General features: G+C 35.3%; 1 protein-coding gene and 1 long non-coding RNA gene across 13 annotated transcripts in view; one reads left to right on the top strand and one right to left on the bottom strand.

Moving 5' to 3' along the window:
- SUPT3H (SPT3 homolog, SAGA and STAGA complex component) overlaps positions 1-15,960 on the bottom strand; it is a 446,064-nt gene that overhangs the window by 139,670 nt on the left and 290,434 nt on the right. The window lies entirely within an intron of this gene.
- On the top strand, positions 624-10,186 carry LOC309637617. The gene is made up of 2 exons (XR_014250703.1): positions 624-3,693; positions 4,889-10,186. It is a non-coding gene; the product is annotated as an uncharacterized lncRNA (long non-coding RNA).

Raw genomic sequence — 15,960 nt, 5'->3', positions numbered from 1 at the left:
CAACTGTGTGAGGTAAGGTCAGCTATTACTATCATCTCCATTTTACAGATGAAGACGCTGATGTCACTGACCCTCTGTGGCTTTTAAAAAACAACTTCTAATTTTGAAATAATTTTAATTTACAGACAATTTACAAAAACAGTACAGAGAGTTCCTGTGTACTCTTCCCCCAGCCTCACCAGCCCAAAGACTCCTTGTTCCTTCTGATCTCAGAAGCCAAGCAGGGTCAGGTGTGTTCAGTTCTTGGATGAGTTTCTGTGGCTTTTCCTTAAGGTAAGGCATATTGCTAGAAAGAGTTAAGGCTCCTTCTTCAAAACCAGTGCTCTTTCCACTATATCTCTGACTTCTAGAACAAAATTCCTTGCTCAGATATAAAATTTTCTGCCTGAATATAGATAGAATTATTCAAGTAAATTTTGCCCAAGTAAAATTATCCAAAGAATTCAACTGGAGATTGCTACTACATGTTATAACTCTAGACACCTATAAGATGGATGTGCAATAATCTAAAAAATTCTACCTGAAATGCACTTTAGTGGCTCCGAAAACCCTAAAACTTGAGCTATGTGTGGCTTTGATAAGATTTAGAAATGCATTCTAACATGAGTAAGATATTTATAGTGCCTTCTGAAGATAACACTGTACATTTTCTGAGTCATTTTACTGAGAGATACCAGTCAAAGTTAGAAAGATATCCCAGTAGCCTGATCTTTCATATATGTTGTAAATTCTTTGACTGGTTCTGATTGTAGCCACTATGAAAGGAAGACGGTACCTAAACTATATTCCATTTGTATGTATATCCATGGGAATGCAGCCTTATTGTACATTTTTATAAAGAAGATTTTGTCGAAGACAGATACTGTTTCTTAAACTCACATGTGCCGGGCACTGAACTAGGTACATTACATACGTTTTCACAAATCCTTCCCAATAGTTCTAAGATGTGGCTCCAGTTAAAGAATCTGAGAGTTAGAAACATTAAGTAACTTTTCTAGGGTACTAACAAGGATACCCTGGACAAGATAAGGGATGGAACCATGATTTGAGTACCTAGGTCTGTCTGACCCCAAAGCTGATGCTCTGATCATAATACCATGCTTGGTAATAGCTTGGTAAAAGATTTTAAAAAACTGTCATTCTATAATAAAGACTTTGTACTCTTTTGTGATGACTGACATCCTTAGGAAAGTGATGCCAAGGAAACAAATACATTGGCTAAATACTTTGAGAACGTGTGTGTGTGTGTGTGTGTGTGTGTGTGTGTGTGTTGTTTGTTTGTAGGGGTTTTTTTTGTTTTAATAAATTTATTTATTTACTTATTGAATTTTTGGCTGCGTTGGGTCTTCATTGCTGCACACAGGCTTTTCTCTACTTGCGGCGAGCGGGGGGCTACTCTTCATTGCAGTGCACGGGCTTCTCACTGTGGTGGCTTCTCTCGTTGCAGAGCACGGGCTCTAGGTGCGTGGGCTTCAGTAGTTGTGGCACGTGGCACGCGGGCTCAGCAGTTGTGGCTCATGGGCTCTAGAGTGCAGGCTCAGCAGTTGTGACGCATGGGCTTAGTTGCTCTGCGGCATGTGGGATCTTCCCAGACCAGGGTTCGAACCCATGTCCCCTGCATTGGCAGGCGGATTCCTAACCACTGCGCCACCAAAGAAGTCCAGTTTGTAGGTTTTAAGTGGGGAATGCACTGTAGTAACATAAACATGTTCTCATCTGTCTTGGATGATTCTCTTCCAAAGAGTAAGAAGCAACAAGAAGGCTCCACGTGGGAGGATCAGGGTGAAAGTGAGGTGGGGAGAGCAGAATTTAATTAGCCAGTTAGAGAAGTCCAATAACGCTGATGATTACTGGGGTTTCATATTACAGGTTTCATAACCAGATTGCCCAAATGTTAGAGGTGAATTTAAAAAAAAACAACCACAGACAACAATGAAATGAATGATGACATTTGTTAATGATGATCTTAACAAAATAACACATTAAGATTCTTCATAGCACAAAAGCAATCCTCTAGAGTTGTTTTATATGGGTGCTTTCCTGGTACATTTACAATATGATGAAATAAACAACAATTTGATTTATATACAACTTTTTTCTTTTTTAATTTTATTGAAGTATAGTTGATTTACAATGTTGTATTAATTCCTTCTGTACAGCAAAATGACTCAAACATATATATACACACACACACATATATATATATACACACACATATATATACACACACATATATATATATATATATATATATATATATATATATATATATATTCTTTTACATACTCTTTTCCATTATGGTTTGTCACAGGATACTGAATATAGTTCCTGGTGCTATACAACAGAACCTTGCTATTTATAAATTTATATACAATTTTTAAGTAATACTCCTATTTACCACATCAGGCATCCCATAAGTATAATTAAATGAAGCATGCCTTGTTATGATGCACACCCTCCTTTGTATAGTATTCTTTAGAGGAGGTAGAAAAACACACAGGCCAGATGGTACTTATTTTCTACAGCCAGGTATTTTAATTTCTTAAGTAGCAGGATGGATATTTTGAATAACAAACAAAAAATCTAAAATCAAATCCTTTCCTGTATTTTCCTCTGGAATTTAAGCAGGAAACATATTAATAAATGGTGAGTGATTTCTTCAACCTTTTGATGTTGGTAAGTTTTGATAAACAAAACTCTTTTAATTAATACGAGACTTAGGCTGAAACACATTAAGATATTAACGCTTGTCCTGTGGCTATGACAGTTCTTTGAAAATCACAGGCCACATGACAGAATATTCCTTCAATATGAAAAATAGACTTAATTTGTCAATTATCTTGGAATTACCAAAGGGGAAAAAAATCAATGCCCTAAGTAAAAGACCCAGACCAGGACTACCCTAAGAAACTAATTACTTTCTAGAAGTATATTCTCAATTTTATCAACCTAGGGGTCTCATTCACAGGTTTTACTAGTTAAATATTTTTGGCTGAATACAATATGATTACAAATTATAGTTTCTTAAGCAAGACAGAAGTTTATTTTTCCTCATATATATGAATTCTGGAGGCAAGTAGTTCAGGCTTAACATAACTGCTTGCTGACACCGCGAGAACCTCAGTCACTTCCAGCATCTGTTCTGTCATTTCTAAGCTGTGGCTTTTTTTTCACCTTTTATTTATTTATGTATTTATGCATTCATTCATTCATTCCCCGTCACCCCCTCCCCTGCTTTACTGAGATACATTTGATGTATAAAGTTGTGTAGGCTGTAGCTTTCTTTTCATTATGCAGAATGGCTTCTAAAGCTCCAGGTATCACATCTGTATAAAGTAATCAAATGTAGAAAGATAAGAAAAAAGGTGTACCCCTTCCCTTTTAAGAAAACTAACAGAAGTCCAATAGAATATTTATGCTTACATTTCACTGGCCACAACTCAGTGGTACGATTAAACCTAGCTGCAAGGTAAGAAGAGGGGTGTGATACTTTGGATGGCAATATATCCAGCTACAAATCAGAGATTTGTTACAAAGAAAGATGGAGAGGATGGATATTGGGTGACAAGCAAGTGTCTCCATCATGTTGGTGTAAGACTGAAGTATAAAAGTCATTACACATTTATGTGATCTATTATATTGATTTCTAGACCTGATTTTTAGTAGTCAGAGGGATGGTGAATGAGCTTAAGAGTGAGGATTCCCTCTCCTCACAACACTCACCAACATTTTTAAAAAATGCAACTTATTTTATATATTTTTTAACTTCAGGGAGTGCGTTCAGAGGATAAGGATAGGACAACATTAAGTCAAACAAATAACCAATAATGTTATCCTAACTCCAGAAAGACTGAGATGCTCTAGTTTAAAAAGAAATAGATTTACTTGCATTTACCTATTCACAATTAGGGATAGCATAAAACAATTCAACAAAGGTGAGTGACTTGACAAGGGGCTTGACAAACAATTCACTCCAAGGGGTGCTTAAATGCTTACCATTTTTAATCTGCGCATTTTACATAAATGTTGGCTGGCAGGATGGGGACACTGCTTTTGACCTGTCCTATTTTAATGCTTTATAGTGGGATCCTAGATACAGCCAATGAAAAGCCACCCATCTCAAACTTCATCAATGAGAGAAAAGATGACTGAAGCAGACTGGGGGTGGTGAGGGCTGAAGTGATCCTGAGAACAACAGAACTTGAAAGTAATAAAGGATATCTTGAGAGATGGATATAAATAAATGCAGGATGGATTTTAATGAAGATGCAGGCCATAATAACTGAAAAATACTGCTTTGCTTCGCTTAAAATTGCCAAAAAAAAAAAAAGGGTGAACACTGCATACTTCTCAAGAAGTTCTCCTTTTATGCACTGTTTTATTTTGATGATAAAAGATACAAACAGAAAGCAAATAAGATGGCATTCAAGATATATTTGAAAAGGAATGGATAGGGTACATTATAGGGTTAATACAATTCCAATTCAAGCTCTATATATTCTAAATCAACAGTTCTTAATAGTAACTACTGAGTTTTAATCATAGTCTAAAGCTCTGATATATATTCTTATGTAATACTGAGATTCATTCTATTCCATCAGAAAAATACTAAAGTGACCACTGAAGAGAATGCTGACCTGGGAATCAGAAGAGCTGTACTTTAGGTCTTGTTTTGCCTCTAACACAAAATGGGAATCTCTAGGTTAAGTTGCTTCATCTCACTGTGACTGAGTTCTCTCTTCTTTGTATAGCGCTGATGTTCTGTGGTTCTATGTGTACCCTGTACTTAGGGAAGTCCTGAAATCTTTAGAAATACTTCAGAGCCAGAGTTCCCAAGATTTAAGAGATCAGACAACCTATTCAAGTCCACACTGGAAAACAGCCTCAGTCTATTTGCAGTGATTCTTATATAGAAGAAATATCACTGGGAGAAGCCATCAGGTTCCTAACTTCTGGGAAACAGCTACATATTTCAAAACTGAAAACGTGTGTGAACCACTTCACCTGTAGCAATGAGACAGCTATTTAACTACTGCATCAACTTTTGTTATGCTTCCCTTCTCTCACACAGAAGGGCACTGGATTTAGGAAATCAGGAGGCCTTGTAATACTGATAATTGAAGAGAGACTGTGGCATTCATAAGAATCTGTACTTTCATTATAGATGGAGAAAGGAAAAGGAATTCTAGGTACACTTTTTCCGGCAAGTTAAAGGTTAGGGAGAGCACTACCACTATGGCTTCAAATACTTCCCCCTCAAGATGCTCTTACTGTAGTGAGTTAGGTCCAATATAAGAAACCTAAGACGTACTAATAAGCTTTGCAAAAAGTACAAACCACTATGCAATTCATATGAAGGCTAAATAGTAAATCTATCTTTTTAAAATAAATAAGATACACGTTGAAAGTTATTAGTTCTTTTTAGAGAAGTATATCTAAGAGACTACAATATTCAAAGGTATACAAATGTTCTTTGAAAATAAGAACAAAATTTTAAAATGGATGTTTGATCACATAAACATAGATTAGCAGAAGGAAAGGGAAACCTCGTAATCAAATAAATTACTGTAGCCTAATACTTTTTCATTGTACTAGTCTATACAGAGTCACTTGTCAGATAAAACTAGACACTCTACAATACGAGAAAAGTCTTTGGTATTTTGATTGTAAGGAAATAACAGTGAGGCTTCAAAAATGTAGGCAAACGCAATGGACACGGTTTAAACTTCCTTTAAGAAAGCTAATGTCTGTTTTCCAACAGCTAACGTAGTAGACACCCTCTGTAGGTAGGAAATGTGAATATACCTTTGCATATTCCTTAAGAGAAGCATATCCTTTACCATTAACTGAAGAAAGAAAAAAATCCCTACCAAGTCCCCATTAAAAAGAAATCAGATTTGGTATGCCTGTGACACTTTAAAGAACATATTATGTGGGAAAACAAAATAAACATTTAACCTGGCAAATGAAAATGGATTTGGAGTTTCAACATATTTGGCAGACAGGTAGAATTAAATTCAAGTATTCAGAGAAACTAATATAGTATTTAAATATTTGCTTAAGTAATATAGTATTTAAAATAACATATTTGAAGAAATGTTTTTGTTGAAATGTTTTACAGTTTTAAGTGAGGGTATTTTTTATGAGAAAAGGCTTGACTGAAGAATATTTTACTTTCTTTGTCGTTCTGTGAACTTCAGCGGGATTTTTATATTTACTCTTTCATTAGCCATTTTCTTTTAAGTCTAAGATAACTGGATAGTATCCCCTGTAGCTTTTAAAATGAAATTAGATTTAGATTAAGATAATCATTTTTGAAGTAAGACACTCACAGTCTCAAGGTCAACTGTACCGTATGTGTGGGCACGCTATAAATGATGAGCGGATGAATGGAGGGATGGCTGGGTGCAGTAAGCACCTAACGTACTGGCTGCCAAGTGTTGCTGCCTCCATCACTATAAGGCTGCCCTACAAACCTCCACAGCAGAGTGGTTACAGCATGGCCCTGGCTTCCAGCCACGCTGCCAGGCCCCAGCCTGGACCCCCAACACAAACCGGGTCAATCAGATGTCATTTGCTGAGATTTGAGATTGTTATCCCAGAGAGCTGGGTCTGCCTCTCTCTAGGGGAGGAAGCTAAGTTGGGAGCACCTGCTGGTGGAATATTATCCAAGCAGTAAGTTGACAGGAAGAGAAAAATTAAGTCTATGCAGAGAGAGAGAGGCAAGAGATCAGAAACAGTGAACAAAACATTGATTTCATTGGTGTCTGAGTTGCAGTTCGTGAGGCTCATCTGTATTTCCGTTTTTGGGTTGCTTAGAAGATATAGATCCTTACACAGTAAATTTGTCTATGTGCAGAGCTAAATATTTTTCTAAACAACATATCAAATGGGTTATAAGTGAATGAACAAAGTTAGCTTGTCATCCCTAGCCTCCAAATGAATCCATGGTGTTTGTACAGTCTGTACACCAATCACAGAAAGAATGGCGGTAACTCTCGTTGAAGTGTAACTCCCATGACAACTTTGCATCATCACCCTGAAAAACACTGACCTCTTTCCTATATGCAACCAACACTTTTTAAATTTAATAGCACACTGAATTAATACACCTCTTTAATTTACCATCAGGACATTGCCAGTAGCTTGGACATAAATTATATAAAGTCCTAAATGCAATCATGAAGTCCTTCACTCAGTAGGAAATATGATCATCGTAAGTAACATTACAAAATATCAGGTGGAGGTGCCAAATTTTTTTTACTGGTCTCTAATACCAGTAGTTTTCTGCTTCCAGAGAAGACAAGCCGGAAAACGCAGTTTCTAGAGATGATAAGCAGTCCTGTTGCACTGAAAATTTGGAACATGTGAAAATTCACTTTTAAAACTAAAATACAAAATCCTCCAACTTATATTATATCCTGAAAGTTTGTTTTAAATTCGGACTGTATCTTCTCATAGAAATATTATCTTAAATGGTGGGTAGATTCCCAAGTAATCTTACAAAAACCTCTTTAACACCCACATGCATCTGGACTATATCCAGTTTATGTAAGGATCAGAAGAGACAAAATTAATTGAGAATTTTGTCCATGTCCAGTATCATGAAAAATTATAAAAACACAAAGTTGGTGTTTGACGTCTTCTCACTTTATTTCTGAAATCTCAACTTCCTAGCATACCTCTCTTGAATTTTCTCTTTCCTGAAAACATACAATATAGCACATTGCTTAATGTTTTCTACCCTTTAAATTTCTCTAAAGTTCAAAACTACTTTACCTATTCTCTTTGCTGACCTTTAAAAGTCTTTAAAGAAAGACCCTTTCAGCTAATGATTAAGAGGTAAGCAATCTGATTCACATCAGTATGTAAATAACCGAGTGTCCTTGGCCCTGCATGTGTTTTTAAAAATTTTGAAAGAAGAAACAGTAATCTCTTATCAACTATGGCTTTGAAAATTGTGGATTTAAGACAATGAGGTTTCACATTTTTAAAACAAATATGAAAAAATCTGTTATCTTTTAAAATGTGTGATTCTGTTCAGACATTACCTGAAATGGCCAAAGAAAAGCAAAAGTAAAACAAAATAACTTTCTTTGCCTTGAAGCTAGGGAGGTTAGTAATCATATACAATATAACTCAATGTCTTCCAGATACATTTTTCCAGGTTGGAAGAAACAGGACACTTTCCTGCTATTTTCCTTTTCCAGATAGTGCTGGTACCCATGAGTATTCCTTCCCAGCACTTCTGCTTTGTAACTGTGATCTTCGGCAAGTGCTTTAGGGTCCTCATTGCAAAAGGGGAATAATAACAGAATCGACCTCATGAGTAGACTGTGACGTGAGCTGATGTCTATGTTAGGATTTAGAACAGTGTCTGGCACTGTGTGGCATGTACCACATAGGACTCTGTTGTTATTACTACTATGTCTACTTCTCTGGTATATTACAAGTTTTGTCAAGAAAACAACTGTATTGTGAACACTACTTTATGTCCCCACGATCTAGTACAGTAGCTGGCATAAAAAAATAAAATAGGGACTTCCCTGGCGGTCCAGTGGCTAAGACGCCACACTCCCACTGCAGGGGGCATGGGTTTGATTGCTGGTCAGGGAACTAAGATCCCACATGCAGCGCAGTATGGCCAAACTAAATAAAACAAAACAAAAACCGAATTCATTTTTAAGGTTCATAAACTAAGACATATAGATTTATGATTCCTCAGAATTTAAAAATAACCATTGAAAGATTTAACTGCAAGTTAATTCTGAAACTACAGTTTAAAAAAAATTAAAGGAAACGGGCAAGGAAGCAAAAAAAGCAGAGGAATACAGTAAGATAAAAACATAAACTAAAAATAGAACTAAAAACAAAACTAAAAATAGAATTACCATATGATCCAGCAATCCCACTACTAGGCATATACCCAGAGAAAAACCATAATTAAAAAAGACACGTGCACCCCAATGTTCATTGCAGCATTATTTACAATAGCCAGGTCATGGAAGCAACCTAAATGCCCATCCACAGACGAATGGATAAAGAAGTTGTGGTACATATATACAATGGAATATTACTCAGCCATAAAAAGGAACGAAATTGAGTCATTTGTTGAGACGTGGATGGATCTAGAGACTGTCATACAGAGTGAAGTAAGTCAGAAAGAGAAAAACAAATATCGTATATTAACGCATGTATGTGGAACCTAGAAAAATGGTACAGATGAACCTGTTTGCAGGGCAGAAGTTGAGACACAGATGTAGAGAACAAACGTATGGACACCAAGGGGGGAAAACCGCGGTGGGGTGGGGATGGTGGTGTGCTGAATTGGGCGATTGGGATTGACATGTATACACTCATGTGTATAAAATTGATGACTGATAAGAACCTGCAATACAAACAAACAAACAAACAAACAAAACAACTAATACTGAACTTTCTTTGGGTTATTTGTCTGGAAATATGTTAATACAAATGTTTCAGACATTACATGAAATTTCTAAAAATCTTATATGTTTTGGTATAATGTTATAAGTCATAATTCTAGTTATTACTTTAAAATGTATATCTCAGAAATAACTAAATTTCCTTGTCAATTGCATTATTATGAACTTTCATCAAACCTTTAACTGTGGTCATTTTTAAGTCTTTTGTCAGTTACAGACAGTTCTGGGTGTACTCTGATGCTTTCGCAAAAATGTTCCTATAAAAGGGTTTCATTTTCAAGGAATTCATGGAAAAGACTCTGACAAGTACAGGTTTCTGGTAACTGACTATACTGCTGAACTGAATGAATAAGCATTTTCAGAACTCTAATGGAAAACATGAATTCATAAAAGTGCTAACAAAAGATCAAGATGAAAAAAAAATTAATTACATGGGACTGAGTGAACTGATGAGGATGATTATAATTTTTGTGACTTTCTGTTTGAATAAAAAAAAAAAAAATCCCACAAGGACTCAGAGGCAAAAAATATACAAATCAATTTTCACTGCAAAGTAAAGGAGCTGTTACAGTGGAGGATTACTGGACTGAATGTCAATATTATGACATAGTATGAGTGTGTTTCGTGTTTGGTAATTGCAATCATTGTTGCTTTTGTTGTGGTCATCCATTTACAATGCTTGGTGTCAGTTTATTTATCTCTTGTAAAAATAAAATACAGTGTGTGTGTGTGAAAAAAAATTATAGGGAAAAGAAAAAGAAGTAAAAAAAAAGAATCTGAAAAAGAATGGTTATATGTATATGTATAACTGAATCACTTTGCTGTACACCTGAAACTAACACAACATTGTAAATCAACTATACTCCAATATAAAATAAAAATTAAATTAAAAAAATAATAAAAAGAAAAAAAAACATATGTGCTATGTAAATAAAGGTAAATAGGGTAATGTCATCAATTGAAAGAAATTAAAGGAAATAATCTTAATATACTATTAATGACAGTTACACCCAAACTAATTGGTTCAGAAAGATTAACAGTAAAGACAGGCAAAGATATAACAAGCCTGGTATTCACTGGACCAAGAGAACCAGTTTCTACTGATGAAGAGTCTATCAACAATGAAGAAAAACTCTTGAACTTCTCCCTCCTAATGTAGGAGAACTGGACTATATACAAGAAAAATGGTGGGACATTAAAGGAGATATTTACAAATACATCACAGCAATAAAAGGCTTACTTTTAAGAAAGAAGATGAAAAGCAAGTGAATACTATTAATAATAATGATATAATAGATACATAAACATCTCCCTACCCTGTCCATGAGTCATTTATAAAAAGTCACAACATATTAGGATACCTACTAAGTTCTAATGAATTCCTAACACTAAAAATAATATAGCTAACAATCTGACTACTATGCAATAAAGCTACTAAAACACCCAATAGAGGCTGAAACAGACAAAACATCCAGCCTGGAAAATATATACCTATATATGTCAAATATTCTCCTACATAAATTAGGCTAAAGGGCAATTCTAGAGAATATTTAGAAAACAGTATTTAAATCATAGAAGTATTATATATTGTTAAAATCTATGGGCTATAGCAAAAGCTATGCTAAGAAGAAACTTTACAACTTTAATATTTCCATTGTTAAACAAAAATTTTGCTATAAAAAGACAATGAATACATTTGATTTTTCAAAAAAGTCTCTGTTCAATTATATCCTTAATATAGTACCTAGAAAAGCAATTTCTGGATCAAAGGCATATAGGTTTTTTTTTATTAATGTGTTTGATAGATATTGCTACACTTTTCTCCAGAAAGCTATATATCAACTTATGTTCCCACTAATATAGTCTATTTCTCCACACCCAAGTGAACATTAAATAATCCTAGGTACAATTTAAACAAAAACATTTTCTAGCTTAAATAAAATGTGATTCCCACCCCCACACCCCAGCTTTGGTTTGGTTTCTGGGAAGGAAGGGGGTAGATTGAGAGATGAGGTTCATTATTATTAAAGTGTATTAAAATGAGTTATAAATTTTCTTGCCTCAGAGAATCCACAATTCTTTGAATAACTCCTGAATATAACCAGCTGGCCTATAGTCATTATATATGAAAGTACCCAAGTCCCACACAAGTGGATGGAAGGATTTAAAATAATACCAAGGGGTACTAGTAGAAGAATTTTTTAGAAGAGTTGATGAGTTTGAGATGACCGATAGCCCAAAGAAATAATATCCAGGCCATCAAGATACCTCATCACTCTTTGATTACAATAAATTAAATGATGAGTTTCTATGAGTCACAGGAAAAGTTTAAGCAATATTTAATTATACAAATGATGTACTACAGTGTCTACTTCAAAACCATATGATGGGGCTTCCCTGGTGGCGCAGTGGTTAAGAATCCGCCTGCCAATGCAGGGGACACGGGTTTGAGACCTGGTCCGGGAAGATCCCACATGCCACAGAGCAACTAAGCCCGTGAGTCACAACTACTGAGCCTGTCCTCTGCAGCCCGCGTGCCACAACTTACTGAAGCCTGCGTGCCCTACAGCCCGTGCTCCGCAACAAAAGAAGCCACCGCAATGAGAAGCCTGCACACCGCAACGAAGAGTAGCCCCTGCTCGCTGCAACTAGAGAAAGCCAGCATGCAGCAACGAAGACCCAATGCAGCCAAAATAAATAAATAAAAAACAAACAAACAAACAAAAAACATATGATGGATTATCAATAAGAACTGCTTAAGGGAGTTCCCTGGCAGTCCAGTGGTTAAGACTCCGCGCTCTCAATGCAGGGGGCACGGGTTCAATCCCTGGTTGGAGAACTAAGAACCCACATTCACAGCCAAACTAAAAAAAAAAAAAGAACTGCTTAAGAGGATGGGGGAAATTCCCAAAAATTTCACTTGAAGCCTTTTTTTTTTTAAACAAAGAGTGATAACTGTCTTACATTAGGCTATTTTATTTTATTGATTGTAATGAACTTATTGTAGGGCTACAAGGAACAAGTCTTCCAAGATTCAAATATCTTCCCTGCTAAACCCAGATGGATAACAGAACTTTACACAGAGCTACTGTCTAGGGAAAATGGTTTCAATTCTTTCTTTCTTCCTCTTTCCTTCTCTCTCTCTCACTCTCTCTCTTTCTCTCTCTCTGTCTCCATCTCCATCTCCCTCTTTCCCTCCTTCCCTCCCTCTCTTCTTAGTCCTCTTTCAGTCTCTCCCTCACTTGGATAACTTCCACAGATATAAAAAAAGAATACAGCAGTATTTTGAGATATTTGTGTACTTACTGAATTTCGGTAAATAAAGTCTAATTTTAAATTATTTAAAAGCTCTGATAGAGCTTTTATATAATAAGATATTTTTTCAAAATTAAAACAATTACCTCAGTGATTTTGGATTTTTCCACAGTGTGTCTTCCCAAAGGTGGTCACTTCTGTACGTACGGCTTCTCCATATTTGAGAGGTCAATAAACCCACTATTAATGGCTGTCTTCTATTTAAGGTGCAGAATTACTACAAGAAATAGATGCCTTTTCTTCAAGGACTTTTAAAAGGACTTTTAAAATTTAAATTCTTTTCCCATATAGGCCATTACAAAGTATTGCAAAGAGTTCCCTGTGCCATACAGTAGGTCCTTATTAGTTATCTATTTTATATACAGTAGTGTGTATATGTCAATCCCAAAAGAGTGGATATATGTATATGTATAACAGATCTACTTTGCTGTACACCTGAAACTAACACAACATTGTAAATCAACTATACTCCAATTAAAAAAAACAAACAAAACTCCCCATGTGATTGGGAACCACTGATCTAAGCAAATGATATTAGACTCATCTGAGAGATGCAGCAGCTAACCATACTCAACATGAGAAATGATAAAGACCTATTCTGGTTGAGATTTTTTACAAAATTTTAATAGAATTAACATAATCTGTTGATTGATTTGTACAATGATGAGTGTCTACGATATATTAAAATTTTCAAAAGAATGGAAACCAAAAGAATAAAAAATTTAAAAAAGTAAGGGTGTTTAAAATAAGATTTAATAAATATTTTTAAAGAGTAGGATAAAATGCCCAAATTGTCAATACTTATTACTTGGTCACTTTAAAATTAAATACCACACTTTAAAAAGTTCATTACATGGCTATGTTATTAACTGTGGGAGTATGGCAAAACACTTCCCTTTGTAACTGAATATAATAGCCAAAGTAGTGATGGTAAAAATTAATGATGAATGTAATATTAATTTGAATTGAATATTAAATTCAAGCCCACAGTCTTATCAATATAGTAGATGAGGCAGATAAATACAAAAGTAACTTTTGTGAATCTGGTGATTTGTTGGTCAATTGTTCCTTAGTGTTAGAAGGACTGAGTGAAACAACAGTTTCCTATTGTATGAAGTAGAACGAATGGAAATGCAAAATTTCCATGCCACAAAAAATTCAACAGTAACCTAAGGCATATGCAAATTCAAACTATTGATATTTTCTAAGTAGAAATCAACCAATAACTAAAAGAATTGTCCAGAGGAGATATTTAATGGATCAGAGAAGTGAATAAGCATATGTTATTATTTGAAGATGCTAAATCATAAAATCTTATAATAGCAAATACACAAGGAAAAGTGTATAACATTTACTGCCAAATGTTCTGAATTGGTAACTAGAGAGAATGAACCAATAGTCACATATGGTATTGGTCCATTTGAAAAAAAAGTCTGTTAATTGAAATTAGAACTGATGCTCAGTATCAGCCTGTAGACAGATCTGGAACACTGCAGGTCAATACTGAAGCAGTGTGGTTAGGAGAACTTCTACAGCTAGAACTGTGGAAAAGCCACTAGTCTAATTTGAACAGGAAGTTATCCAAGCAATGAAAACCATTAGCAACTGGAAAGCACCTGTAAAAGATGTGTTGAAGAGCTCCTGACACAAAAATTTCATAAAGATCTATAGCTTTCTTTGTAATCCTACGTGAATCAGAAGAAAAGACTAACTTTATACACCCAGAAACTGCATTCTTTAAGCAAAAGAGAAAAAAAATTCAGATCATCCAAAGGATAGATTAATAATATTTGCATATATCACCTATTTTATTCACCATATTTGGACAAATATTTAATGAAAGTTTATAATGTTCAAGGCACTGTGCTGGGTACAGAAGATATGAAAGTAAATAAAATAAGTCCATGCTTTCAAGGACCTTATTCAGTAAGTCAAACTAAGAAAAAACTACTAGTTACAATATATCACATACTAAAATATCAGAACTGAGATGTTGCCAGATGGAGAAAGCTCAGGGGAAGGGAAGAAAAGCTGAATGCCTATTTAGGGAACTATAAGTCTGAGGGGGTTCCTTAAATCGTGTGTGGTGGTGGTGGTTGTGTGTGTGTGTGTATACATGTGTGTTTGGGGAGGTAATATGGGAAAAGGGGGGGAGCAGGAATGGTGGGAGATGAAGATGAAAAGGTCTGTTGGGGCCAGATCATGAAAGATGCATGAATAACGTGCTAAGGACTTAAGTTTCTACTGTAGAAAATGGAGAGTCATGAAAAGCAGAAGGCTGGCAGCACCTGATCTGTCCTTCGGACCAATGCTTATGAAAAGGAGAGCTCCCAACAGACATCCACATGCAACAGATTACACGGATCACTAAATATTTACAGCTTACTCCAGAATTCTAAATGAGGAATACAATGAGCTAAGAATAAGTCTAATTGCATTAAGCAGCTTGATTTGCATGATTTACCATAAAGTGGTGAACAATAAGAGCTGATCTTAAGGCAGCAAATAAATTAAGGGATAGAGGGAAATTATCTATATCAAACAATTAATGATCTGTTAATGCCACTAAAGAAGTGATAGCATTAAAAAGACAAAACTCTTTCCACATAATAAATTTATTTTCATATTTAGAAGGACTAACTTGTTGAGATTAAACCAATAAGATAAAAGGCCAGACTATGTAACAACAATCTGCCCGCCTACTGTGGGGAATGTGGGTGAAGGAGAAAGAATCGGGAAACATAATCTACAAAATATTCAGGGAAAAAACATTTTGGTTATTACAACAGCCACAACTTGAGAACTACAAACATTAAATGTAAATTAGTGGTAAATCCTGTGGCGTTCTGAAATTCGATGATATTTTAAAACTCTTCCCTGCCAAGGTGTTTTATAAACAAGCTGGTGGAGTGATCTCTGAGAAAACGCTTGAAATGTATCTTTTAAAAGAGAAGGGTTTCATTTTCAAAAGGACAAATTGAAATTATTTGAGAAAGAAAATATTGATTGATTCTATTAAAAACTTAACTGGACAGTATATTCAGATGTGTTATTCGAATATCCACTTAGCAAGACTGAACAGTGCAGCGCAGTAAGGCCCACACCGGCACATCAGCGCTGGGAGACACGGATGATCAGTTTGCAGTACTGGTGCATATCTTCACCCTAGAAATGATTCTCCACTTTACTGACGCTGAAA

This window comes from Balaenoptera physalus, assembly GCF_965194825.1.
Source record: "Balaenoptera physalus genome assembly, chromosome: 11".
In the NCBI taxonomy this organism is placed as follows: Eukaryota; Metazoa; Chordata; class Mammalia; order Artiodactyla; family Balaenopteridae; genus Balaenoptera; species Balaenoptera physalus.
This window is presented reverse-complemented; position numbering and strand designations above follow the sequence as displayed.